This window comes from Pinus tabuliformis, chromosome J (genome assembly GCF_031772625.1).
Source record: "Pinus tabuliformis cultivar Carrire ecotype Pingquan chromosome J, CPIR1, whole genome shotgun sequence".
In the NCBI taxonomy this organism is placed as follows: Eukaryota; Viridiplantae; Streptophyta; class Pinopsida; order Pinales; family Pinaceae; genus Pinus; species Pinus tabuliformis.
In genome coordinates this window covers 1,135,420,212-1,135,448,016 of record NC_142295.1, presented here as the reverse complement: position 1 = coordinate 1,135,448,016, position 27,805 = coordinate 1,135,420,212, and the positions used below count along the sequence as shown (strand labels likewise).

The window sequence follows — 27,805 nt, the reverse complement described above, 5'->3', positions numbered from 1 at the left end:
AAAAAACCACACAACCCAAAACGTACATGCAAAAAATACCAAACCTTATGGTTTGAAGCTAGATTTCACCGGAAACTATATATTTTCATCAATATTTCTGATTTTCTGAGAACACACTAAGGCGCGGCAGAAAAGAGCATACGCATGAGAAAAATCCTTCCTTTCTGTTTCTGATTTGCCCAAATCACACAGAGTTGCAAGGAAAAGAGCATACGTAGAAATGAAAGGTATAGATCCGGTAATAAAAAAATAGAGAGATAAATCAACCAAAATAAATAGAGAGATAAATAACTAAAACTGTAAATAAAAACTGTGTACCTCCAGATCTTAAAAATGACATAACTAGGGCTACCGGAAACCTTTGCATGTTAAACGAAAGGGGTTACTCACTGGAATAGATGCTCCTAACACAATAGATTAATCCTCTCAACCCGAAAGAAGTCAGAAACAGTAGATCTAGGAAACGACAGTCGGGTGCAGTTGTACCGACTTCGGATTTGGATCACCAACGGATGCGGCCCTCAAATAGATCTGATACCATGTAGGAATTTACAGGGTAAGTTCCTCAGATATAACATGAAAGGACACCGCTCACAAACAGATCACAGATCAATACACCAGTATTCTTGACGTGGTTAAAACCCTCAAAGAGGGAAACAGTCCACATCCTAAGCTAGCGCAGCCACTTCAAGCAATTTATTAATGTAAAAGAAAGAAAATTTACATAAGCTTTTCTCATGAACGATCACCTTACAAAAGACCCTCCATGTTCTTTAAATAGAGATCATAGACTAATCAGGTGTTAAGCCATGGATCAAGTGTCGGTAATAGCAAGGAGAGAATGAACCATCGGATCACTTCATGTCTAGAACATATCATGACCGTCGGATTGTAAGTTACAAAAGTACATAGTAAAGAAACACACTTTACCTAACTCTACACTAGACAAAGTTATACTTAGCTATTTCCTATGTGTTGAAATATCCTAATAGAAACTAAGTGGACATTAAAATCTATCTAAATTGGTTTTTTGAGGAGATAATAATATGAAGTTTTTTCAAAAATATATTTTCTATAGAAGGAAATTTAAATATATTATGGAGTTGATAAGTCTATATGGTTCATAGGTCTCATCCTTTAAGGATATTTCCCATGTAAGTAAACAACCCTTGTTTAAGGAGAATGACGTAGCTAATATAGGGGAATTATGAAAATCGTTATATTGTTTCCTATATTCTTTGATGATGAGATTAATGAATTTACTGACTTATAGGAATAGAAGAAGTAAAATATATTCTCAATACTTTTCAGATGGCTATAATTCCACACCTTGATGCTTGGATTGTGGAATTATTCTTAGGATTCTATAACTTCTTACATGATAAGTTTCTTAAGGTGATTTAGAGAGGAAGAAGTTATGGAAATATATTAGGGGATTTTATAACACTTAATTCAAAAAATAATGACCTTTCACCTTTGATTATTTCATAACAATATCCCTTTGCAACCTTATCTACAATATTTTTTCGAAGACCATTGGAAACAAAATGAAACAAGCACTATCTAATTCCATTTTAGAAGAACAATTTGGATTTATTTTTAATAAGAAAATTTATGATGTTGTTTGGAAACATAGGAGGGGTTTCATTCAATAAAAACTATAAAACAACCCATAATAGTTATGAAATTTGATCGTTCAAAGGAACATCACAAAGTGAAAAGGCTCCTTCTCATATTAGTTTTTCCTTAAATAGGTTTATCACTTCAATCTATTAATTCGATTATGTGGTGTGTGGAATCTGCAAAATTTGAAATGTCAATAAATGGCTCTCCTTTGTGGATCTTCATGAAATTTAGGGGTCACAAGCAAGGATGCCCCTTGTCACCATTTTTGTTCCCCTTGGTTGCATAAATGCTTAGTAGACTGATTATCAAAATAAAGATAAGTAGATTATTCAAAGATATAAAAGTTAAGGAATCCATTGAGGTAACCCACTTGTCATTTATAGATGGCATTTTAATTTTTGGTAAAAGGATTTTGAGGGAAAACAAGTTACTTAAAAGCTATCGTAGACTTATTGCACAAAGCAATAAGAGTGAAAATCAATATAAAGATATCTTGTATTTTAGAAAATGGTCTAAGTGATGCTTTAATAAGGAGATGAGAGAAACATATCATGTATATATATACTAGGTAAATATGTCCATGTAAATACCTATAGATATATTGATATTATGTTGGTAGATTTGTCAACATATATTAATACTGACATATATAACATATTATGTCAGTGTACTAATGGTGATCCTCATTGGGAAAACTTGGAAAATGAGGACCACCACACAGGAAATGAAATATTTATCCTACAAATATAATATGGATTTGTATTAGGGCCCTAACCATAGTGTAAGGACAACCACTAGCATATTAAGGACAACCACATAACATAGATGAATTAATATAATGATTAAAGAATTAAAATATACCAATTTAGGATGATTTTACAACCCTAAACTAAAGTATTAATCTCTTAATATATCTATATATTGTGTTTACCCATTGACGACAAACACTAGTATACCAGCACATTATGTATTCAATACATATACTATTACAACATGTATGTTGGTACACATACTAGTATAAATATTAAGAATAAATCCTCAAACCACAAAACGTATCTTGTATAGGATATCATCATTGTTAATGTGGGCTATGGGAATTGATATGGGATTTTTTGCACTAGGGATAATTTGAAGCTTTGTGAACTAGGGTTGAGTTTGAGACCATGGTCGAGGAAGAAATTGAGAGACACTAACTTGAGCTTCTTGAGCTAAAGGGCCATGATGAGAGCCATGAACACAACATGGATTCTTTAAAATGTATCATTGTCATATAAGATTGATATGGACGTGATAAGGAGTTTTTACACAATAAGAACATGGGTATTGGGGAATTAAGAAGATAAGGCCTTATCATCCTCCCACTATACAATGGTTTTGTTTTATTATGAAATGGTTAGTTTTTTTACTTATTATGTGTAGTGTTTTATAACCCATAGATCTAAAATTTAAATTAAAGGTTTAAAAATATTATAAATGTAATAAACTAGATTAAAGAGATAAGTAAGATGAGATATGTGAAATATACCCTTGTATTATGATAATTAGGGGAGGTGTTGGAAACACAGTTTTCATCCATTTTGAGGGACCTTTTTGGATCTAGCTTTGACTATTCACCCAAGATTGCATAAGGACTTGCAAGATCTAAGGTGTGGGTGATAAAATGGGCCTTCATTTTGAGGCCATTACTACTATTAGAAGTGTGAGTTTTTCCCTTTGTACTCCCTCATATAGCCTATTATCATTCCATTTTGTCACAATGATTTGCATTATGGTCATCACATACTAATATGTTGTGATGTTGTTAAATTCAATGATTTTCGCTTATTTTTAGTGAGTTATTTGAGCTAAAGTTTGCCTTTTCTAATGTGAGTATCACATATTGTAACACTAGTCAAAATATGGTAACCCAAATCATTAGTTGTCATATTTGTGCACCCCCAAGGTGAAATATGCCACATGGTTTTCATTTCTAGGTGGATTTAGATGGATTAGTATTGGATGGATTGCTCCCAATTAGAAAAGGAAGGCACCAACTCACGTTTAATGATCAATAATCTTTGTGATTAAGGGCTGGTTCATCAAGACTTCATGTTTAAATCATGTTCTTGATAGTGGAAATAGATTCAGCACCATCAAAAACTTCTAAAAACCCAAAATTATGAAATTGGATGACTTTTATCTAGATTTGCAAAAAGCTTTGTCATATTTTTTCAAAATATGACTAAAATTTCCATAACAAAAAAACATAATCCTTAAACTACAGCAGCTACCTCACCCCACACATGCCATCCTGTGCAAAGGATAAATGCACAAGGAAAGTTAATGCATTGTAATTCAAGAAAATAAATATCTTACATGATTAAAGGGTTGGTTCGCTCCTCGGAAAGTAAATTATTTTATTTTTAATTATAAAAAAATTTATTGAAAAATTAAATAATCATTCATATTGATTTATGGAAAATTGATTTTAAAATTTATTATTATTAATATTATAATTATTATGGATAATTTTTTTAGAAATTTTATTTAAATAATTTTATATTTATAAAATTTATCAATTTAAATGGTAATGTTATTTTGAATATTACTTTTCATAAAATTTGTACTTTTTTTTCTTTGTTTCTTATAACTTAGTCTCATTTCTTATATTCTTCTAAGTTCATGTTATGTGGCATTCTACATCCATAGAAATGTGTAATGTTTTTTTCCTATTAAAATAAGAATAAAATATTTTCTAAATAAAAAATAATGTCAACCATAATTTAAAACAAAAATGAATATATCTATTTTGTTAGTAGCTAGTTTTAATTAAAAACATTATAAAATATCAAGGGTTTGTTGTTGATTTTACAACTCAAAAGATGTGGTAAGAATATTTCACTCTCATTCTCAACCATAAACAAAATATTTGGATGTTCATGTGAAATTACATAATTTTATGTCAATTAAAAAAAAATATTACTGTGTCGAGCTATAGTCCAATATGAGGGAGATGTGTATCAAGTTGATGTGTGTCCCTATTTAAAAAAAAAAAAAAAAAAAATCTAAATAAAAAAAAAACAATGTCTACTACAATTAAAAACAAAAATGAATATATCTATTTTGGTTTTAAGCAATTGGATAAGATATAAAATTTTCACTTGTGAATCTCCAATGCTTCAATTCTTTAACAACTTCATTAGAGTTAAGAAGGTGGTGAATCTCCAATGCTTCAATTCTTTAACAACTTGATTAGAGTTAAGAAGGTGGCTACAATTTGGGAAAAGGTAGTAGCAAAAGAATACCAAGAAGACTTGAAGGTTGTGGATGCAATGACATAGGAACGTTTTGAACAAAATAACAATGGTAGTTTCATTTACAATGAGGATGAATGGTTAAAATACCTTTAAGATAAAAGAAAGTCCTTCCAAAGCTCGAAGAAACTAAGTGGACATTTAAAATCCATCTAAATTGGTTTTTTGAGGAGATAATAATATGAAAATTTTTCAAAAATATGTTTTCTATAGAAGGAAATTTAACTATATTATGGAGTTGATAGGTCTATATGGTTTATAGGTCTCAACCTTTAAGGATATTTCCCATGTTAGCAAACAACCCTTGTTTAAGGAGAATAATGTAGCTAATATAGGGGAGATTATGAAATAGTTATATTGTTCCTATATTCTTTAATGATGAGATGAATGAATTTACGGAGTTATAGGAATAGAAGAATTAAAAGATATTCTCAGTACTTTTCAGATGGCAAAAATTCCACACCTTGATACTTGGATTGTGGAATTCTTCTTAGGATTCTACAACTTCTTACATGATAAGTTTCCTAAGGTGATTTAGAAAGGAAGAAGATATGGAAAGATATTAGGGGATTTTATAACACTCAATTCAAAAAAGAATGACCTTTCACCTTCGATTATTTCATCACAATATCCCTTTGCAACCTTATCTACAATATTTTTTCGAAGACCATTGGAAACAAAATGAAACAAACACTATCTAATTCCAATTTAGAAGAACAATTTGGATTTATTTTTAATAAGAAAATTCATGATGTTGTTGGGAAACATAGGAGGGGTTTCATTCAATAAAAACTATAAAACAACCCATAACAGTTATGAAAATTGATCGTTCAGAGGAACATCACAAAGTGAAAAGGATCATTCTCATATTAGTTTTTCCTTAAATAGGTTTATCACTTCAATCTATTAATTTTATTACAGGGTGTGTGGAATCTGCAAAATTTGAAGTTTCAATAAATGTCTCTCCTTTTTGGTTCTTCATGAAATTTATGGGTCACAGGCGAGGATGCCCCTTGTCACCATTTTTGTTCCCCTTGGTAGCAGAAATGCTTAGTAGAATGATTATCGAAACAAAGATAAATGGATTATTAAAATATATAAAAGTTAAGGAATACATTGAGGTAACCCACTTGTCATTTATAGATGGAATTTTGCTTTTTGGTAAAAGGATTTTGAGGGAAAACAAATTACTTAAAAACTATCATAGACTTATTGCGCAAAGCAATAAGAATGAAAATCAATATGAACATATCTTGTATTTTATAAAATGGTCTAAGTGATGCTTTCATAAGGAGATGAGAGAAACATATTATGTATATATATACTAGGTAAATATGTCCATGTATATGCCTATAGATATATTGAGATTATGTTGGTAGATTTGTCAACATATATTAATACTGACATATATAACATATTATGTCAATATACTAATGGTGATCCTCATTGGGTAAACTTCCTAAATGAGGACCACCACACAAGCAATGAAATATTTATCCTACAAATATAATAGGGATTTGTATTAGGGCCCTAACCATGGTGTAAGGACAACCACTATGTTAGGTCCCTATGATACTAGTGTATTCCCTTACTATTATTATTGTCATTGTAGCCCCTTATTGTTATTGTTATGCTCATGCTGTCCCCATATTGTTATTATTGTGCCCCATAGAAGCACACCATTGTTATTGTTGTGCCCTTACATTATTATTGTTATGTCGGCTATGATTATATTGTGACCACTTAGACTCCTATATATAGAAAGGAGGTCTTGTCATTTGTATCATCCAAGAAATTTTAATTTGTGTAATGTAAAGGAGGTTTCCCCCTCTAGGAGGCTACTTTTTATGTCGTTGATATATCTCTTTATTCTATATTGTGAGTTGGTTGCATAACATTTGGTATCGGAGCTTTGGATTCTAGGGTTTCGCTGCTTCAAATACGTCATCGTGATTTTTTTGCTATAATGTTTTTTATAGGAAGCTTAAGAAGCTGAAATTAAAACTCATTTGAGCCAAAATCGTGAAGAACCTCTTGACTCAATTTCAGATCTTATCGCACTATATTTTTGGAGATATGAACTGAGGAAGTTAGTGTTTTTTCAGGCTCCCAAATTCAATCTCAAATAGGTCACCTTGGGAAAATCTTCATAATTTTCTCTCTGAGCATCAGATTCAAATTTCATAAAACATGACAGAAAGTAGAAAAACTTTAGTTTGTTGGGTATCGTTTTCAGATCCGAAGGTCAAAACGATGACACATGTCACGTCGTACAAGTTTTCTCTACTGAACCAATCTATAATTAGGTCATCACGGGAGATTGGTCATAAATATTTCTTGGAGAATCCAATCGCGATCAGACTTGTTGGGTTGGAAAGAGGACTCAGAGGGATATCACAAGCCGGAATTTCAAAACTTGGAGATTTGAAATGATAGAGTTACAGTCGTTTCAAGATCGAGCTCATACAAAGCGGATATATATATATATATATATATATATATATATATATATATATATATATATATATATATATATGTATGTATATGTATATGTATATGTATATGTATATGTATATGTATATGTATATGTATATGTATATATATATATATATGTATATATATATATATATATATATATATATATATATATATATATATATATATATATATATATATATATATATATATATATATATATATATATATATATATATATATATATATATATATAGATAGATAGATAGATAGATAGATAAATAAATAAAAAATAAATAACAATAAATAAATAATAGATAATAAAATAAATAAATGGAAACACCTAGTAAGCAACCTGGAATCTCTACTATGACACATAAGAAGAGGAAGAAATGAAACATAACATATTAAAATTATGAGACCAAGTGTAACAAATTTCGCTCTCACAAAAAGTGACTAAAGCTAAGATGGATGGCATGGAAGCTAAGATGGATCGTATAGAAGTAAAACTTAAAGGCAACATGGAAGATTTGAAGATATATTTGACAAAGTTGCTACAAGAAATGTTTATTAATGGCAAAAGGGTAGTAAAGGAAACTTTTGATGAGAACAAAAGAAATGTTAGTCATGATTTCATAGACTCTAACGTTGGATTGAAGACCCACCATGTTCCAAAGATCGATATGAGGAAGTTTGATGGTAAGGATCACGTAACATGGATACTACACATCGAGCAATATTTTAATCTCCATAATGTGCAAAACACACAAAAGGTATGCATTGCAACTTTATATTTGGAACCCAATCAGTTTGTATGGTATCGATGACTTTTCTCTCATAAACAAGTGGTCACTTGGGAAATTTTTACGGAAGAAACGGTAGCACATTATGAGGATAATGTGCTTAGTGAGCATAATGAAAGATATCGGCGAGTCTTGCATCGCCTTGAGAAGTGATGGGGGCTTTGAGGCTTTGGGATCGAGATCAACAATGATGGTTGGGAAATCACCCCCCTCTGCCTCCTCTTGACAGGGTCTCACTTGGTTACCCGATGTGGTCTGTCATTCGTGGTCATTTTGTCCTTGACAAACGTTTTTTGCAAAAACCCTAAACCGCTCTTGGCCACTCATTTTGAAGTTTCTTTTATTTTGTGGTGCCATCTAGATTCCATATGCTTCCATTGAAAGAGAAATGTCTTAAGTCACACAAAGGCAATCAATAGAAATTGTCAATTATCTATTTAAATATTTATAGTGAAAAATATATAATTCTCACAAATTTATTTACTAATATAATTTTATAAATTATATATATATATATATATATATATATATATATATATATATATAATACTTAATATATAAAAATTATTGAAACAATACCCACTAAAATTATCGAAACAATACAAGCTATTAAAACGATACAAACTATTTTTAATTAAAATATGAGAATATTAAAATATTAAAACAAATTGTTAAAATAAAAATCATAAATAAAATTTAAAACATATTAATATGATAAAGTAACTAATTTTCATTGTAAAAAGCAGCTCACCTAACCACTTCATGGTTTCCTTACATTATTCATTATATCTTTTATCTTTTAGTATTACAATTATTAAAATATCACAAAAGTAAAAAGTTGTAATATTTAAATTTAATTTGATTATAAATTTTAAAATATTATAAAAAATTGAAAGATATTAATTTCAAATTTATTTCAAACTTTCAAAATATTCTGAAATCTTAATAATCTATAAGATAAAAAACATACATAATATTCTGTTAGAATATGTTTTATAAAAGAAAAGAAAAAACTACATTAAGAATCAATTATTAGTCCCTGCCTGCGACTATTAGCAATCGATAGAGCGTTGACGGCCTATTAATCTTTTCTTTGACCAAAAATATTTATGTACATCAAAATTTTAACCAAAGTTTTAATATTAGAAAACAATATAAAGTATATTATGTATTTTTTTATTCGTCAATAAGCTTTGGAGTCTTATTGCAAGATTCACGTATCCCAATGCATTTTTTTTACAATATCTTTAAGTTTGCATTCATTCAGGTAATTGAAAACTTTGGATAACTACACTTTGCCATATCTTAAGTTTGCATTCATTCAGGTAATTGAAAACTTTGGATAACTGCACTTTGCCATATCTTAAGTTTGCGTCCATGTAGGTAATTGCAAACTTTGCATATCTTGACTTTGGCTGGCTAGCAGGTAATTCTAAACTTTGGATAAGATATCCAAACTATTTTATATAAATTTAAAAAATTACAAAGTTGGAATATTTAGATAAATAGTTTTACATAACTTCGAAAAAAAACAAACTTGGAATATCTAAATTTTTTGTTGGCCAACATTTCTAAAAAAGTTACAGAATACTACCGTGTGTTTTACTTCCACATTGTTGTTGGCACAGATTCCACAATGTTCCAAGCTAGCTAGCTGTTTGCTTTATTGCTGGGTTGCTTTTGGCACCTGGCCTGCATTATTGATCCCACTACTTCCACGTTGTTGCTGGCACGGCTTCCACAATGTTCCAAGCTAGCTAGCTGTTTGTTTTATTGCTGGGTTGTTTTTGGCACCTGGCCTGCATTATTGATCCCACTAAAACTCTATGTTCGAAGCTAGCTAGCTGTTTGTTTTATTGCTGGATTGTTTTTGGCACCTGGCCTGCATTATTGATCCCACTAAAACTCTAGAACCCTTCCTGGTAATGCAATGATATATTTCCTGATAATGCAATGATATATTTTATTCCTGTAAACATGGAAGTCTATCAGGCTTCCCATTTAGACGTGGATTTGCAAACTAAAGGTATGTCATTGCTGCATGCAGATTGAAGATATGCTTTTGCATATATCTTCCCATTTAAACGTTGCTGAATCAGTTTGCTGCTGCTGCAAACAAACTAAAGGTATGCTTTTACATATACTCAGTTTGTGTTTACATATATCTTCCCCTTTAAAGGTTTTTGGATCACTTTGTTGTTGTTGCAAACTGAACCCTCTAATTTTATAATGCTCCTCTGAGCAGTTTTCCTTAATGTGAGTTCTTTATTCTTTCTTCGGGTTGTAAAAGGAAGGCGAAACCAACTTAGCTGCTCCACCTAATTAGCTTTTCATGGTTGTTGCTCCACTTAATTAGCTTTTCATGGTTGTTGGCGGGTGTGAGTGAGCTACACTTTCCCATGGTGGGTTGGGGAATTTTTGTTGGTGGTTTGTTTCAGGGTTTTGTGCGAATAATGACGATTTTCCATATGAGTCTATCCATGCACAATTAATTCGATGCCTTGGATTGCTCATGAAAATGAGAATGGCACATTTACTTGCACAGATAACAAGTACGGGTGATTGTCTGCTCATTTTGACATCCTACGGGCCATGATATAGCAAGCATGGATTAACCTCCATTACAGGACTTCCATTGAAAATGTTGTTGGTTGGGTTTGTGCTCGAATAACTTTCCTTCACTCGAATAAATTTCCTTATTCATGAATTCTAGAAGATTGTCCAAGGATTTGAACGCTGGACATGTTCCCATGTCTACTTCAGGATCAAGATGACGAGGATATGGGGATATAACTTTGGGATGATCAGTTGCTTTGGGTGTGTAGAATAGAACTATGCAGAAAATATATATTTGCAGGAGTGTTAATTTTACTTCCATTACATGTCTATGTGATTCTGTAAATAATTTTTTTAAACATCAAATTTTTTACAATTCATGTGTAGAATGACAGAGAGGAAGATAATTTTTTTAGCTTCCAACTTCACTAACCTTAGAAAAGTTACCGGATGTGTAGAATACAAGAGTTCCTCCCTCACTAAATGAGGGTGCTAGCAGTTCAAGCGCTTAGAGTACGATTAGTGAAGAAGAATTTGTTCTAATTCATTTCTAGAACCACCTGCCTAAGAGGAATTGGGTATTGAGTCGGAAGAAGATTAATCTATAAGTACTCATTATTTTCCTGTTAATATAAATGGTAAAATACCTATGATCATCAATCGTAGGAGCGTGGACGAGAAACTCATCCATGGTTTTCCCTACCTAGATTTTTTCGGAGCTTGAGTTGTGCTATATATTTTTTTTACCACCCATTGACTAAGTGGTTGGAAACAAGGGTCGTGACTCGAACTCACCTTATTGATCAAGTAGAATCAAAGGCGCTTGGTCACCCAGCAGCTCCTCCACCACAAACTTCCATTGCAAGCATCCACCCAAATGGTTGAATCTCCTTCTAGAGTCTTTCTAAAATTGTCCTGAAGAAATGATTCAAGGTAGTGGGGGCACGTGGAATGTATCCAAGGCCATATGTCACCAAATGTTTGTTTATTTTTATTTCATTTATTTTTATTTCTAACAAATAAATAACTAACATAAAAACATATGCAAATTTATATAAAATAAAAATTAATATGATTAAATAAATTGAAGTAATTTCTTTTTAGTTGTCGTATATGGTGCATGGTTGGATATTCAAATATGGTATGGTTGTTTTATGAGGTATAAATGTCGATGGGTTAGTTTCCCGAGAGCGAGCTCAAAGGTATATGTAGTGTTCTAGCTAGGGTACTAGACTAGACTATATTTATTATCGACCAGGATGCGTAAGCTTAGAGGCATGCGTCTAAAGTATATAGACATAAAGGATTGTTGGCTAAGTGGTTATGATGTAGGTCACAGTACTTCTTTACGGAAGATTGGGGTATGTTACCTATCATGCAAACACTCAGGTCACTCTGCTAACATACCTGATTACAATACTATCACTAAATGCTTTTACCAAATTAAATACTGAACCTAAACACTGTGTATCACTGCAAACCAAGTTTTCGATCTCCTCACAGAGACATCACACATAAAACCCCTGTTCAGCAAACACCCAGCATTCACTAATATCTACACAAGGTAAAAATATACAGAGATCATAAATGGATTTTGAAATGAAAATAAAGTTCATGACATTGCTTTTAAAGGACATACACAGGGATCGAATCCCTTACAGGACGCGCTTCAAGATCTCAGCGATGACTGTTCAAGCATTACCATAAACGCAAACCATATACGTTCAATTGAAATCAAAAGCTATTGAAATCGGAAACCAATCGTAACTACTGTGCAAACCATATAATACCCTAAGTGCAAATAAAATGAAAAGGACAGTATACCGGTTTAACGCAGGGCCCGTCTGCATTCCAGAGGTATACTGGACTATATTCAACCAACTATCAAATCAATGCACAAGACATGAGTCGTAACTGTAACTGGATTCTTAGTATTAAGTTCAAAAACTCTGTTTCAGAATGATACAACGATTAACCATGCCTTCATTACCCGGACTGTATTTACATATGTCTATTACAACCATGTCATTTCGAAAATGAATGTACATTCGGAATATGGTTGTTGCCACTTTTACTACATCGAGATTTTCAAAATGTTTCTATCCTAACTGATTTCAAAAAGAACAAAAGCTAAATCAAATTAGAATGCGCTGCTGTTGCTGCCTTTGTCGCCAGTATGCCATGCTTTGACCTGTGTTGACCGCTCATGTAGGAGGGTCGATTCTGCTGTAGGATAGGTGTTTGTCCATGCTTGGACATTCTACTTTTCATCCATGCCTTTCTCTCCAGCCTAGCTGTTGTGCCACATGTCAAACAATGAGCTAATTACAGGATGTTGGAACTTCCTGTAACCATTTCACCAAAAACTTCTAATTCTTTAACATAAACTTCCTAAATCAATTTCAATGCATTTTAATAACTATAGGACTATTAACTAATCAATTTTCAAGGATTCTAAGAGATATATGATGAAAAGGAATGGGCAAATGATATGTTTCAGGAGGAAAAATGGGGTCATGGGATGATACCAACATCTCTCCCCGACTTAAGGAATTAGCATGTCCTCATGCTATCCCCGAAGTGCTTCCTTGAACTCTATCCCTGCCTGGATCTCTGCTGCCTTGAGCAATGTGTCCACATTCGTTTTCACCTAGTTATCTTTCTGACCCTTAAGCTCCTGCTTTAACCTTTTGTATTTTTCTTTGAGGGTCTTCTTCTGATTGTACCACTTAGTGGCCCAGTTAGAAATCTCCGTTTGCTCAGCCTCCAGTTCACTGATTCTCTCCCTTAACTTTTCATTCTTCTTCTGAGTTTCTTTACTCTGCGCCCGAAGCATTTCATTTTCTCTCTTGATAACTTTTTCTAGCATATTAGCCTCCATGAGCTCTTCCTTTAATTCTTCAATTTGTTTCTCCAATTTCTTTTGTCTCTTAATGGGAGGTGGTGAACATTTTTTCTGCTTGTTATTGCTTTCTACCTCTATATCAACTTCTGGTCCTGGTAGTGAGTGGTCACCACTCTCAACATCCATTTGTGCAGGTGCATTGGATTCAAGCTGGTCTTCTTGTAACTGGGCTTTTGGTGTCCTCCTTGTTCTTCGTGAGTAAGTGGTGAAAAGTTTATCTTGTTCGGCCCTCTTAGCATCTTCCTTTCTCATGTTCCTAGTCCTTATGCTGCCCACAGGTAGAGGTGCCTTGCTGGCTTTGGATACTGGGATTTCTTCATCAATATCCTTCATGAACCCTGAGTCCTCTTGCACTTCTTCTTTATCTTCCTCATCTCTAATTCGATTAGCAGCTAGGAATTCTTTCCACGGTTTCCCTCTTCTCTGCAATTCATGCTCAATAAGAATTTTAATTAAGCCAAAGTGATATAGGCTCTTGTCTTCATTCCCCTTCTGCTTCTGGATAGTCTTGGACATCTTGGTTAAGCTTTGTAATAGAAAGTATGGTAGACTGATAACACATTGTTTCTTCAAGTGGAGCAGTAGTTTAATATGGTATAGATAGACAATACTATAACGGCCTTCACAGGTTACGAATTTTTGAAGGATGTAGACCATCTCATCCCAGGGATGCATCAACCAACTTCTTGGAACACCCTTCTTCCAGTTAACTGATGAGACTCTGGATCTAGACATAAACTGCGTCCACGATTTCTCTTTAAATTGTTTTGTTTTAAAATACTTCTCCCCTTCTGGACTAATCCCTATTGCCTAAGCTATAGTATCCTCTGAAACCCTGAATGAGAAGTTACCTATCAGGGCTTTCTCTCCATTGAATGTGAAAGCAAATTGCTTGGTAACCTCCTCATTACTTCCATGAAATTTCTCTAAAAATGGTAACCACTGTATCTCTCTGAGAATTTCAATGCAATCTTCATGATATTGTGAACTGTCAAACACACTCGGCTCGACCCTATTAGTCATAGTGGTAGAGGGTCGTGCTCTAACCCTTCTCTATTTATGTTTCTACAATTTCAACAAAGAAATTTCAAATTTGTTACCTGGTGTATCGCTTCCCTTAATCTTCAGTATGATGCTCGGTCGGTCGATGGAAGTCGAAACAGAGTGGTTATATTTTCCTCTTTCGGCGCTCACTGCTTCCAATCCTCACTGTGTAAGTCGAACCCAAATGATAATACTTCTTTTGGCGCTCACTGCTTCTGATTCTACTTTGAAAGTTACAGGGATCAAATGCGAAAATTATGGTGGGATAACCAGTTGTACTTACTCACAGCGTATTCATTTTTTTAGAACAAAGTGTTGTACGCTTACATAGATGTCACCACAAGAGCGCTAGGAGCATATATATATAATGCTGGGTATGATTTCGGGGAGTCCCTTGAATCACTTGGGTACGTCGGGTGGTGGAGTCATGATTTGGCCGTGTGGAATACAATGAATAGGCCGCTTTACATTTGTTTCTTTCCCTTGTATTTAAAAACACAATCTGCCACGTGTCCTGTTTCAGTTGGCATTCAGTCAGATGGAGGATGTTGGTATGGCTGTAGGATGTATTTAGCATGACAAGGTTGATGTGTTGGTAATGGGTTTAGAAGTATGAATAGGTTGAAGTATGAGAAATGATGAGAATCGGTGGAATAAGGGATGATAGGAAATGTAGGTGTCCTTGAAATCGATCATAACAGTTCACAGTCATCAAATTTACATTAAAAATCAATCTAAGAAATTAAATGTTTAAGAATAAGAAACATATTACTCTTTTGTTGGTTGTTGTTGTATTGACATGCTGAGTAAGACTAGTCCCTTTTGACTGTTCTCTTGCTTGTTGTAATAGGTCCCCTAAGAAAGATTGAATGCACAAATCCTTTGAGAAAAATTTGAAGATGTAACAGGTCCCTTGAGAAAGATTGAAAATGTTCATGCAGGTCCTTGTATGTATACAGGTTCATTGAGCTTGGGCATTTGATGGAATCTTGGTGCCCAAAGCCTTGTAGAAACTTGATGAAACTTTGTTGAAGTAGCCCTTGGTGTCAATCTCTTTAACAGATCCCTTCTGGGTGTCTTAAATAGGTCCCCTTACTGCTGGTGTTGGTAGCATAGATGTCTGGACAGAACAGGTCCCCCCGCATAATGTTTATAACCAGGTCCTTCTGAGATAAAACAATGACAAAACAACTTATTTATTGAAGTCTGGAATGCTCGAACAAGCTGCTTTGGAAATTTACAGTGAAGATATAGGATAAGAAATCTTTAAGAATTTACAATGGAGAGATAAAAGAACAAAATGCTGATGCCTCTCTCCCCGACTAAAATTTTGACTTGTCCTCAAGTCATGATTCAGCTGATAAATCAAACAGTGAACAAAAGAAAGAGAATTCTTACCCGCCAACGAATTGGTTTTCAAGTAGGAATTCGGGGTTAGAGTGTGCCAGAGGCTGGTTTTCACATCTAACCCATTATTTTTTTTATATATATATATTTTTTTTTAGTTTTTGTTTTATATAAAAAAAATATATATATATTTATTTATTTTTTTTATTTCTTTTTGACTCTGAAATTGAAATAAAAGAAACTAAGGCAGTGATACTGCAGCTGAGGGCTGCAGTATATCAACCTCTCTTTGCTGAGATAGTGTATGGAGAAAATCTTGCTTGCTGATGGGCTTGCCCATTCTTTGGCAGCTGTCACAACTCTTTACATACTTATTGGCATCCTTGAAAATGGATGGCCAGTAGTATCCAAGAGTAAGAACTTTGAATGCTATCCGCTTCGCTGCAAAATGCCCACCACACGGTTCATCATGGCAAGATTTTAAAATATCAATTACCTCATCATTTCTTACACATCTTCTAATAATCATATCATAACCAGTGTAAAATAAATCGCCATTAAGCCATGAATATCTAGCACTTTGTTTGACTAGTCTCTTCCTTTCCTTTGCAATAAAGTGTGGAGGTGTCCTTCCTGTAGACAAATAATTGGCCAAATCAGCATACCAAGGAGTTATTATGGAAATTGAAAATAAGTTTTCATCTGGAAAAGAATCTTCAACTGGAACAACCTCACCTGGATTTTGCAGTCTAGAGAGAAAATTTGCCACCTGGTTCTCTTTGCCTGGTCTATCTAACACTATGATGTTCAATTCCTGTAACAATAGTAACCATCTGGTAACTCTGCCACTAGTTATTGGTTTATTCATTAAATGTCTAATGGCTGAATGATCAGTATGTACAAAGACCTCATAACCAGTTATGTAATGTCGGAATTTATTCACAGCATAAATGATGGCAAGTGTTTCCTTTTCTGTAACTGTATAGTTTAACTCTGCAGGTGTTAGATTTCTACTAATGAAATAAATGGCATAAGTACAAGATTCCTCTTTTTGGCCTAATGATGCACCTACTGCAGTGTCAGATGCATCTGTAAAGATATGAAATGGTAGGCTCCAATTAAGCCCTCTCAAGACTGGTGCGGTTGATAACTTCTTTTTGAGTTGTTCGAATGCTTGTTGGCAGTTCTCATTCCAGTTGAAAAGTTCATCTTTGGTTAGAAGTTTAAACAAAGGTAAAGCTATTTTACTACAATTTTCAATAAATCTCCGGTAATAGCTTGCATACCCAAGGAAACTTCTTACCTCTCTTTGATTCTGTGGAATTGGCAAATCAGAAATGATCTGGATCTTTGCTGGGTCAACCTGGATGCCTTGAAAAGAAATATAGTGGCCTAACACTATCCCTTCATTTAACATCATAAAGCACTTTTCATTGCTGAGGGACAGGTTAGCTTCAATACATCTTTTCAAAACTCTCTCAAGGTTTTCTAATGCATGTTCAAATGAATTGCCATATACTGAAAAATCATCCATGTAAACTTCAACACAATCATGAATTAAATCAGCAAAAATAGCTAGCACAGCTCTCTGAAATGTAGTTGGAGCGTTACAAAGTCCAAGTGGCAAAACATTGTAAGCATAGGTGCCCCAAGGACAAGTGAATGTGGTTTTGTCCTGGTCTTCTGAGGCGATCCTGATCTGGTTGTAGCCACTGAAACCATTAAGAAAAGAAAATGATGATTTGCCAGCTAGGGTGTCTAACACTTGGTCAATAAATGGCAGTGGGAAATAATCTTTGAGCGTTGCTTTGTTCAGCTGTCTGTAATGAACACAAATGCGCCACTTACCATTTTTCTTGGGCACTATAACCAATGGGGATACCCACTGACTGTCAGAAATAGGATATATAAAATTAACTCTCAAAAGTTTTTGCAATTCCTCTATGACAATATCTTGGAGCATGGGGTTCATTCTTCTCTGTGGTTACCTCACTGGTTTAATGGTGCTATCTGTATAGATATGGTGAGTGCATGTGTCAGGGTGAATCCCATGCATATCGGTGTAGTCCCAAGCAAAGGTTTTTTGGTATTTTCTCAAGAGTCTAATCAATTTCTCTTGTTGAGATGAGTCTAGGTGATTGCCTATGTTCAGAGTTTTCCTTGGACTAATCTCTATGATCTGACTCTGTGTATTGGTGATGGATTGAACTGGAAAAATGTCGTGAAATGTAGTTTGCAAAGATTGGATGGTGCATGTTTCCTGAAAGTTTTGGGCCAAAAGTACATCTGCAGCATGATATTGTTCACTTCTCAAATTTTCAGACATATCAGGTTGAGAAAGGAATAATTCTACCAAATCATTATTGTCTTGTTCCTGGAAATCATAGATTTGGTCAATGCTAAAAACAGATTGTACTTCTTCTTTATCATTAAATTTATCATCAAGCCACAAATTGTGTGTTACTGTTGGTGATTGTGCTGATGGATAAAGGGTGAGTTGTTTTCTTTCGTTCCCTCTTAAAATGATCATGTTGCCCGATCGACATCCTATGAATGCATCAGCAGTCGCTAACCATGGTCTACCAAGGATGATAGGGTGTCCTCCTAAATTGGATTTGGGTTGAAGGACTAAGAAATCCACTGGATACTCCCAAGAGTCCAGTGAGACAATGATGTCTTCCAAAATCCCTTCAGGAATGACTTTGGACCTATCAGCGAGTTCTAGAACAATCGTTGTATGTTGCAAATTTATGAGCTGGAGTGTTCTCATGGTTTCAAGAGTCATGACATTGATTACGGCTCCAAGATCTATCAAAGTGTTTGGAATCCATATGTTGTTAATAATGGTGGTCACTCTGGGGATGCCAGGATCAACATACTTTTCCATGGAGATGGTATTGGTCATAAGGCCTGCTAAATGTCCTATGACATGAATGGTTTGAGGATCAATCCTTTTTCTAGCAGGCTTTTTGAGGCACATGTCTTTGATGGCTTTGGTATAGATAGGAATGTCTTTTATAGCTTGCAGCAATGGAATTTTTATGTAGACATTTTTAAGTTCATCTAAGACATCAAATTGTGGTATAGACAGTGCTGGTTTTATTTGGACCAATCGTTCTGGAAAAGGTGGATGCAGTGGTTGCATCTGATTATCTTTGGTATCATTGTTTGGTTTTGTTTGATTTGTCATTTCATTTTCCTTTTCTGAGTTTTCTTCTTACTTATTTGTTATTGGAGAATCTTTGTGGAGCACCCTACCAGACCTCAAATTAATGTTTTGCAAAGGCAGTGTGGAATATGAGGTTCCTTCTTCTACATTATAGGTTGGCCTCTCTGCTCTATCATTCGGATTTGGGACAGTTTGAACAGGAATTTGAGTGGGTCTGGGAGGTTGTGAGTTAGCTGGAAATTGCAGTTGTGGTGCATTTATTAGTGGAGGAGCAGGCAATGCTTGTTGAGGAAGTTGGGGCTGATAGACAACTTGCTGAGGATACTGCTGATATGGTTGAGAATGTGATGGATACGGCTGTTGGTATTGTTGATATGGTTGTGAGTAAGGTGGGTATGATTGAGGATATGTATGATAAGATTGGGAGTACTGTTGAGACGGTCTCCATTGGTGTTATGGTTGGTTTTGGTGCTGCCATGGCATGGGTACATTCCATGAGTTTTGTGCATACATTTGATCATTCATAGGAAATTGCAGATTTTGATTTGGAAACATACCTTGGGGTGTTGGCCTTGGCTGCCATGGTTGCTTTGTGCCCATGTAATACACGTTTTCCATCTCTGTATTGGCTGCCATATTACAGTTCTGCAAAACTTTAACTTTAGGACAGTTAAACATATCATGATGTTCAGTACAGAAAGCACAAACTTGGATGTTCTCTAGAGGGCAATCTTTTAATGCATGTTTCTTCCGGCATTTTGGGCAGAAGATAGCCATGATATGATCTTCATCTTCTTGTTTCTTCTTGGCTTTTAAAGTTTCAATTTGGTTCCCTAGATTGCTTAACATATCTGTTTTAAACTCTTCTAAAAGATTCCCTATTTCGGCCCTTGTGACACTTGCAGAGGCAGATTTTGTGACCCTTGATGACAGGCTTCTCTTTCCCATTTTAGCTTTACTCCTTGAATACTTTTCGCACAACTCAGCGATTTCTTCAAAGGGTAAGGCAAAAATGTCACCTTTTCCCATCAAGTTGAGATCATCCATGTATTCCTCTCAGATACCTTTCAAGAATATTGTGCGGACCAGATCAAGAGGCATAGTTCGGTGTTTAGATTTTTGTAAGTTGTAGACAAACCGTTCTAAATATTCCTCTAAGGTTTCATCCTCTTGCTGGCTCATTCTAAAGATATCATCTTTAGAGTCTTTGGATCTGCAATAAGGCTGATATTTCCTAAGAAATATTCTCCTCATGCCATCCCAATCAACTATAGCATGCTCACCAAGCCCCATGAACCATTTTAAGGCTGATGCCTTTAATGTGGCAGGGAACAATCTAAGCCTATGGGCATCATCTGTATAACCATAAGTTCGACATACAATGTCAAACTCGAACAAGAATGAGTCTGGATCCTCCAAAGCCATACCATAGAAATTTGGTAGCACGGATGGGGGTATGTTTTTCATTTTGATCTCCTCATCCTCCTGTAGTTCATGTATAGGGAACTTAAAAGTTGACTCCTCTTCATCTCCTTGGCGTGGTACTGATCCAGATCCTTCCTCAGCCATTCTAATTGGTCTCTCTGTGTCAGTGTCACTTGGTGGAAAAAGGAGAAAGGAAGATTGTTCGGTAACTGTACTACTTTCTCCTTGTGTAGAAGGTCTAGGAAAGTGCTTCTTTTGCGATTTATGTGTGAATAAAGTTTCCCTCTCAATAAGAGTAAGTTTCTGTCTTGAATAAAATTTTTCTTCCAATGTTTGGATAACTTCCTCGGCTGGTGTTGTATTCCCTAGAGAGTCTGCTCCTTATGATGATGGGTTAGTTTTTAGATGGTGGGGGGTTTTTACAAATCTACCTTGACTGTCTCTAAATCTAGGCATAAATGAACATGATTTCTAACTGTGTTTTTGTTTATTTTTGTGTGTTGAAATTTTTTCTTTTTGTCTGAATCCTTTAAGTACGCCTCCCCGGCAGAGGCGCCAAAATGTAGTGTTCTAGCTAGGGTACTAGACTAGACTATATTTATTATCGACCAGGATGCGTAAGCTTAGAGGCATGCGTCTAAAGTATATAGACATAAAGGATTGTTGGCTAAGTGGTTATGATGTAGGTCACAGTACTTCTTTACGGAAGATTGGGGTATGTTACCTATCATGCAAACACTCAGGTCACTCTACTAACATACCTGATTACAATACTATCACTAAATGCTTTTACCAAATTAAATACTGAACATAAACACTGTGTATCACTGCAAACCAAGTTTTTGATCTCCTTACAGAGACATCACACATAAAACCCCTGTTCAGCAAACACCCAGCATTCACTAATATTTACACAAGGTAAAAATAGACAGAGATCATAAATGGATTTTGAAATGAAAATAAAGTTCATGACATTGCTTTTAAAGGACATACACAGGGATCGAATCCCTTACAGGACGCGCTTCAAGATCTCAGCGATGACTGTTCAAGCATTACCATAAACACAAACCATATACATTCAATTGAAATCAAAAGCTATTGAAATCGGAAACCAATCGTAACTATTGTGCAAACCATATAATACCCTAAGTGCAAATAAAATGAAAAGGACAGTATACCGGTTTAACGCAGGGCCCGTCTGCGTTCCAGAGGTATACTGGACTATATTCAACCGACTATCAAATCAATGCACAAGACACGAGTCGTAACTGTAACTGGATTCTTAGTATTAAGTTCAAAAACTCTGTTTCAGAATGATACAACGATTAACCATGCCTTCATTACCCGGACTGTATTTACATATGTCTATTACAACCATGTCATTTCGAAAATGAATGTACATTCGGAATATGGTTGTTGCCGCTTTTACTACATCGAGATTTTCAAAATGTTTCTATCCTAACTGATTTCAAAAAGAACAAAAGTTAAATCAAATTAGAATGCGCTGTTGTTGCTGCCTTTGTCGCCAGTATGCCATGCTTTGACCTGTGTTGACCGCACATGTAGGAGGGTCGATTCTGCTGTAGGATAGGTGTTTGTCCATGCTTGGACATTCTACTTTTCATCCATGCCTTTCGCTCCAGCCTAGCTGTTGTGCCACATGTCAAACAATGAGCTAATTACAGGATGTTAGAACTTCCTGTAACCATTTCACCAAAAACTTCTAATTCTTTAACATAAACTTCCTAAATCAATTTCAATGCATTTTAATAACTATAGGACTATTAACTAATCAACTTTCAAGGATTCTAAGAGATATATGATGAAAAGGAATGGGCAAATGATATGTTTTAGGAGGAAAAAGGCGGTCATGGGATGATACCAACAGTATCGATTTCTATACCAAGTATAGCGAAGGAGGAATTGTCATATACTTTCGGTGCTATGGAGCTGGACTTCTATTATAACTGATACTTTGGAACAACAACAATGAACAATATTCCTTATTGTTTTTGGAACAACAACAATGAACAATATTCCTTATTGTTTCAAAGCTTGCGGAAAATTAGAAATATGGACAATATGTAAGTCCACCACTCTCATATATAGATACAACATTATCTTGTATAAATTCCGAAGCCCTCTAGACATGAAATAGACACGTAAACATTGAGCTATGGTAGGTGATGAGATAAAATGATTAGATGGCCGATGTAGCCCGTTCTCGTTATCTCAACACTTTGTGACCTTAGATTATCTGTTCTCATTGTTGCGAGTAAGCTTGAATGGCTTTTCAAACCTTCTTACTCTGCTTTTGCAGACTATGACTTAGATTCTGTATTTATTTTTAGTAATCATCGATATTTTATTGTGTACTTTCTTTTTGCAATTTTTTTATTGTGCGGAAGAAAAAATAGTGTTATGTAAGGCTTTTGAATGTGTAAAATAGTGTTATGTAAGGCTTTTGAATGTGTAAAATAATGTCATGCAAATTGTAGATTGTTTATATTTCACATTTTTTTTCGTCATGCCTGAAACAGACCCCTTGAGAAAGACCCGCATCTCCGCTCACTGACGTTCGCTCTTAGCTACTGCTCACTTAGCTACTGCTCCGGGGAATGACACTCTTTGGGAATGAGGGTGTTAACTCTAACTGACGTTCGCTTAGCTACCGCTAACTGACGTTCACTCTTAGCTAAGGTAAGGCCTAACCTAAACCCCAAAATGTCCAGTCATGGTGTTTCTGGGTTTGACGCTATCTAGGGCTTTGAATGTGTAAAATAATGTCATGCAAACTGCAGATTGTTTATATTTCACATTTTTTTTCATCATGCAAAGTGTAGATTGTTTATATTCCGCAAAGTGTAGATTGTTTATATTTCACATATTTTTTGTTGTTTTCGTCCGGCAACACCTCAAGTTCTGGCAAGTGATTTTAATCATCAAACCATGAATCGTAATGGAAGTGGAGACTATGGATTCGTAATGGAAGTGGAGACTATGGATATTATGTGCATAAAGTTGTAGTGGGTCAATTTGCATAAAATATAAAAACAAACAATTATTAGAAATTAAATTTCTAATAATTACATGGTAAAAATTTCTAATAATTACATGTGAAATTAAATACTTCGTCACTCTAATAATTAAAAATAATTACATGGTAAAAATTTCTAATAATTACATGTGAAATTAAATACTTCGTCACTCTAATAATTAAAAATAATTACATGGTAAGAAGTGAAATTAAATACTTCGTCACTTGCAAACTATCTCTGAATTGTAATGGAAATTCACGGGGACTATAGAGATTAATGTCCATTGAATAGTAATAAAAATGGAAATGGCAATTCATGGAGACTATATAGATTATGTCCATTGAATATTAATAAAAAAAAATGGAGACTATGGAGATTATATGCATAATGTTTTTCAAACTATCTCTGAATTGTAATGGAAATTCATGGAGACTATAGAGATTAATTACATGGTAAAAAGTGAAATTAAATACTTCGTCACTCTAATAATTAAATAATTACATGGTAAGAAGTGAAATTAAATACTTCGTCACTTTTAAACTAAACTATCTATGAATTGTAATGGAAATTCATGGAGACTATAGAGATTATGTCCATTGAATAGAGATTAATTACCATACATGGTAAGAAGTGAAATTAAATACTTCGTCACTCTAATAATTAAATAATTACATGGTAAGAAGTGAAATTAAATACTTCGTCACTTTCAAACTAAACTATCTATGAATTGTAATGGAAATTAATGGAGACTATAGAGATTATGTCCATTGAATAGAGATTAATTACCATACATGGTAAGAAGTGAAATTAAATACTTCGTCACTCTAATAATTAAATAATTACATGGTAAGAAGTGAAATTAAATACTTCGTCACTTTCAAACTATCTATGAATTGTAATGGAAATTCATGGAGACTATAGAGATTATGTCCATTGAATATAGAGATTATGTCCATTGAATAGTAATAAAAATGGAGACTATGAATTGTAATGGAAATTCATGGAGACTACAGAGATTATGTCCATTGAATAGTAATAAAAATGGAGACTATGGAAATTATATGCATAATGTTTTTCAAAACTATCTATGAATTGTAATGGAAATTCATGGAGACTATAGAGATTATGTCCATTGAATATAGAGATTATGTCCATTGAATAGTAATAAAAATGGAGACTATGAATTGTAATGGAAATTCATGGAGACTACAGAGATTATGTCCATTGAATAGTAATAAAAATGGAGACTATGGAAATTATATGCATAATGTTTTTCAAAACTATCTATGAATTGTAATGGAAATTCATGGAGACTATAGAGATTATGTCCATTGAATAGTAATAAAAATGGAGACTATGGAGATTATATGCATAATGTTTTTGGATCAATTTGCATAAAATATAATAATTATTATAATTATTAGAAATTAAATAGTTGCATAACAAAAACTGAAATTAGATAAACTAAATTTTTGTTTCTAGAGCGAGAATTGTTACATAAATACTAAAATTTTTAACTTAATCATCAAAACCTTATTAATACATACCTCATATATTGGATACGTCAGTCTAAGATTAACATAAATTAATATTATGTATAGTTAATTGATTCTATTGTCTTTGAATCTATTAAATAATTTTATTGTCTTTAAATCAATGAAGATTAACATATAACATAAATTAATACTCTATATAGTTAATTGATTCTATTGTCTTTGAATCTATTAAATAATTATTTTGTCTTTAAATCAATGAATTATATGTACAGGGAAAAGGAAAGAGGCAAGGCAACGAAACCGTCATTCTTGCAATATTCCAGGCAAGGGAATGAATGGTTGAGAGTTATTAAGAGTTTCTACTTACAACATTTGCATTTAAAATTTGTATCATGGTTGAGAGTTATTAAAAGTTTCTACTTACAACATTTGCATTTAAAATTTGTATCAATAGTTTTTTTTATTGCATGTAGATATGTATCCGTACGGCTATATATCATTTCCTGACCATTGGATTTAAACGGTTATATATCATATTTATTTCGGGAGCATTAGATTTCAATGGCTATATATCATATCTATTTCTGGAGCAATGGATTTAAATGGCATTGGAATTTTCTAACTGAAACTCATGCATTCATTCCATGCAGGATGCAAGCTTATATAAGACACGGTCGAGTGTTGGAAGCATTTCTCAATTCCAAAATAGAGCTTGAATGGAATATCGTATGCATATTATTGCATGCTTGCCCGTGGTATCATTGAGTGATTATAAAGATGGCAACAGTTTTGTTTTCAACTTTCCATCATCATAAAAGTTTTAGAGATAAGAATGCAAAATAGTGCCCCAATTTACTTTCAATGATTTTAAAGATAGATTGTTGTTCCAGGATCGTAGCATCAGTGCTGGACGATCTCCGTTGCTTCAGTTTGGCCCTTCATTGCTTGGTTGTTTAGATTGGTTCGATGGATTGGCAGACTAGATTATTTTAGGGTAGGCTTATTCTCAATGTATCATTAACACCTTGAGGGAATTAGAGCAGTCCTATATAGAGGGTTTTGAACCCAGGTCTTCACATTAATCCAAGCTCGATCACCTTGATATTGTGATGGATTGTGAGATATTGTTTCTAACAATTGCACTGATCAGTGATCAGTGTAAGGAGGATCTAGAATTAGCTGCTTAAAAAAATAAAAAATCCATGTTGTTGAGATGATATGAGAGCGCATTGTTGCCAGTGATTTGTGATTAAACTTAGATTATTTTTTTCTTTAATCCATTGATTTGATTTGAGATTAAACTTAATTAATTTTTTCACTTGATCCAGTGATTTGATGGAGAGCCATGTTTGAACCCCAGAATGGTATTGTTAGCATTGTAGTGATGATTTTGGCAAACTTTACGAAGGGATATTTTTAGATGATAAATACTACATATGTCACAGTTAAGAAACTTAATGGAAGGGTCGTCACAGTTAAGAAACTTAATGGAAGGTCCGAGATGCATTGGTTTAAAATTACGAATACATTACTCAACTATTCATACAGTGTCATTAATCATACAATATGTCGCATTTAGACTGTTGTGCTGAAGGGCAACCCCTGCACACACCCGGAATACATTAAGCTTTTGAATACATTACGAATACATTACTCAAATATTCATACAGTGTCAACAATTTGTTTTCAAACTTATCAGTTTTCAAACTTATCATTAAACAGAGAAACATTTTTAATGACCTATTTAAATATAAGGATTTCAGACCCGGCAGGGACTACCGCTGCCTACAGCAGTTGTTATCTGTGGCAGCTGTGATAAGTTTTGTCCTCTTCTTCCTCTGACATTTCATCTTCTCCTTTGTGAATCTAAAAAGAAATTAGGCATACCATCATGACACGAACCAATAAAGTCCTTCAACTGTAATGGAAAATGAGTTGTTTTTCCAACTGAATTCTGCAGAGACTGTATTGGAAAAGATCCATGAGTTTATAAAACCAATGTCACACGGGGTTAACAAATTGACATAATAAAAAATTGGAAAATAGAGACAAATACGTAGGTATTCACATTATGTACACCATTCCATTCTCGGCGTCGTTAATTGTTGTGCGTGTGCTTATTATGTCTTATAATGAAGGGTGAAATAACTGTCCGCCAACTTATTATTGTGCTGGTTTTGTATCTCGAATTTTGTTGAATGATTTTAAAAGGCTAAGAAATATTTGTTTATAATTATTTTTTTAAGTAACAAAACAAGGTTGAGATTTGTATTATAAAATAAAAATCAGTACATTTTATAAAATCTGGATCTGGTGTTATTTGTATTCAGCAAATTTTTGTCATGATAACCAAACCACATTTTATCTTAATAAACAGATACAAAGTAATATAATATAGGCGTAAAATGAGAAAACATCTATAATTTTTTCCAAAACAAACACTTTGCAATAAGTAAAACAATTATTTATTACTAAATTTAATGATTTAATATTACTTATTATAAGTATTTTATCAAAATAATAAATTTTGAAAATATTTTAAAATTTGATAAACAGACAATACCCAAATCAACTATTCAACTATTCCAAAATACAAAAGTAAAATCATTTATTTAACCTAATTATTGT

General features: G+C 33.7%; 1 long non-coding RNA gene across 3 annotated transcripts; it reads left to right on the top strand.

The window, feature by feature from the left end:
• Positions 1 to 9,887: 9,887 nt before the first annotated feature.
• Positions 9,888 to 26,259, top strand: LOC149231081 (uncharacterized). Of its 3 annotated transcripts, none has more exons than XR_016247420.1 (3): positions 9,888 to 10,119; positions 10,245 to 10,323; positions 25,828 to 26,259. It is a non-coding gene; the product is annotated as an uncharacterized LOC149231081 (long non-coding RNA). The 3 variants fall into 3 exon arrangements; XR_016247419.1 differs by lacking the exon at positions 9,888 to 10,119 and adding an exon at positions 23,184 to 23,343 and having other exon boundaries at positions 10,142 to 10,323; positions 25,450 to 25,894; XR_016247418.1 differs by lacking the exon at positions 9,888 to 10,119 and having other exon boundaries at positions 10,142 to 10,323.
• Positions 26,260 to 27,805: the final 1,546 nt, after the last annotated feature.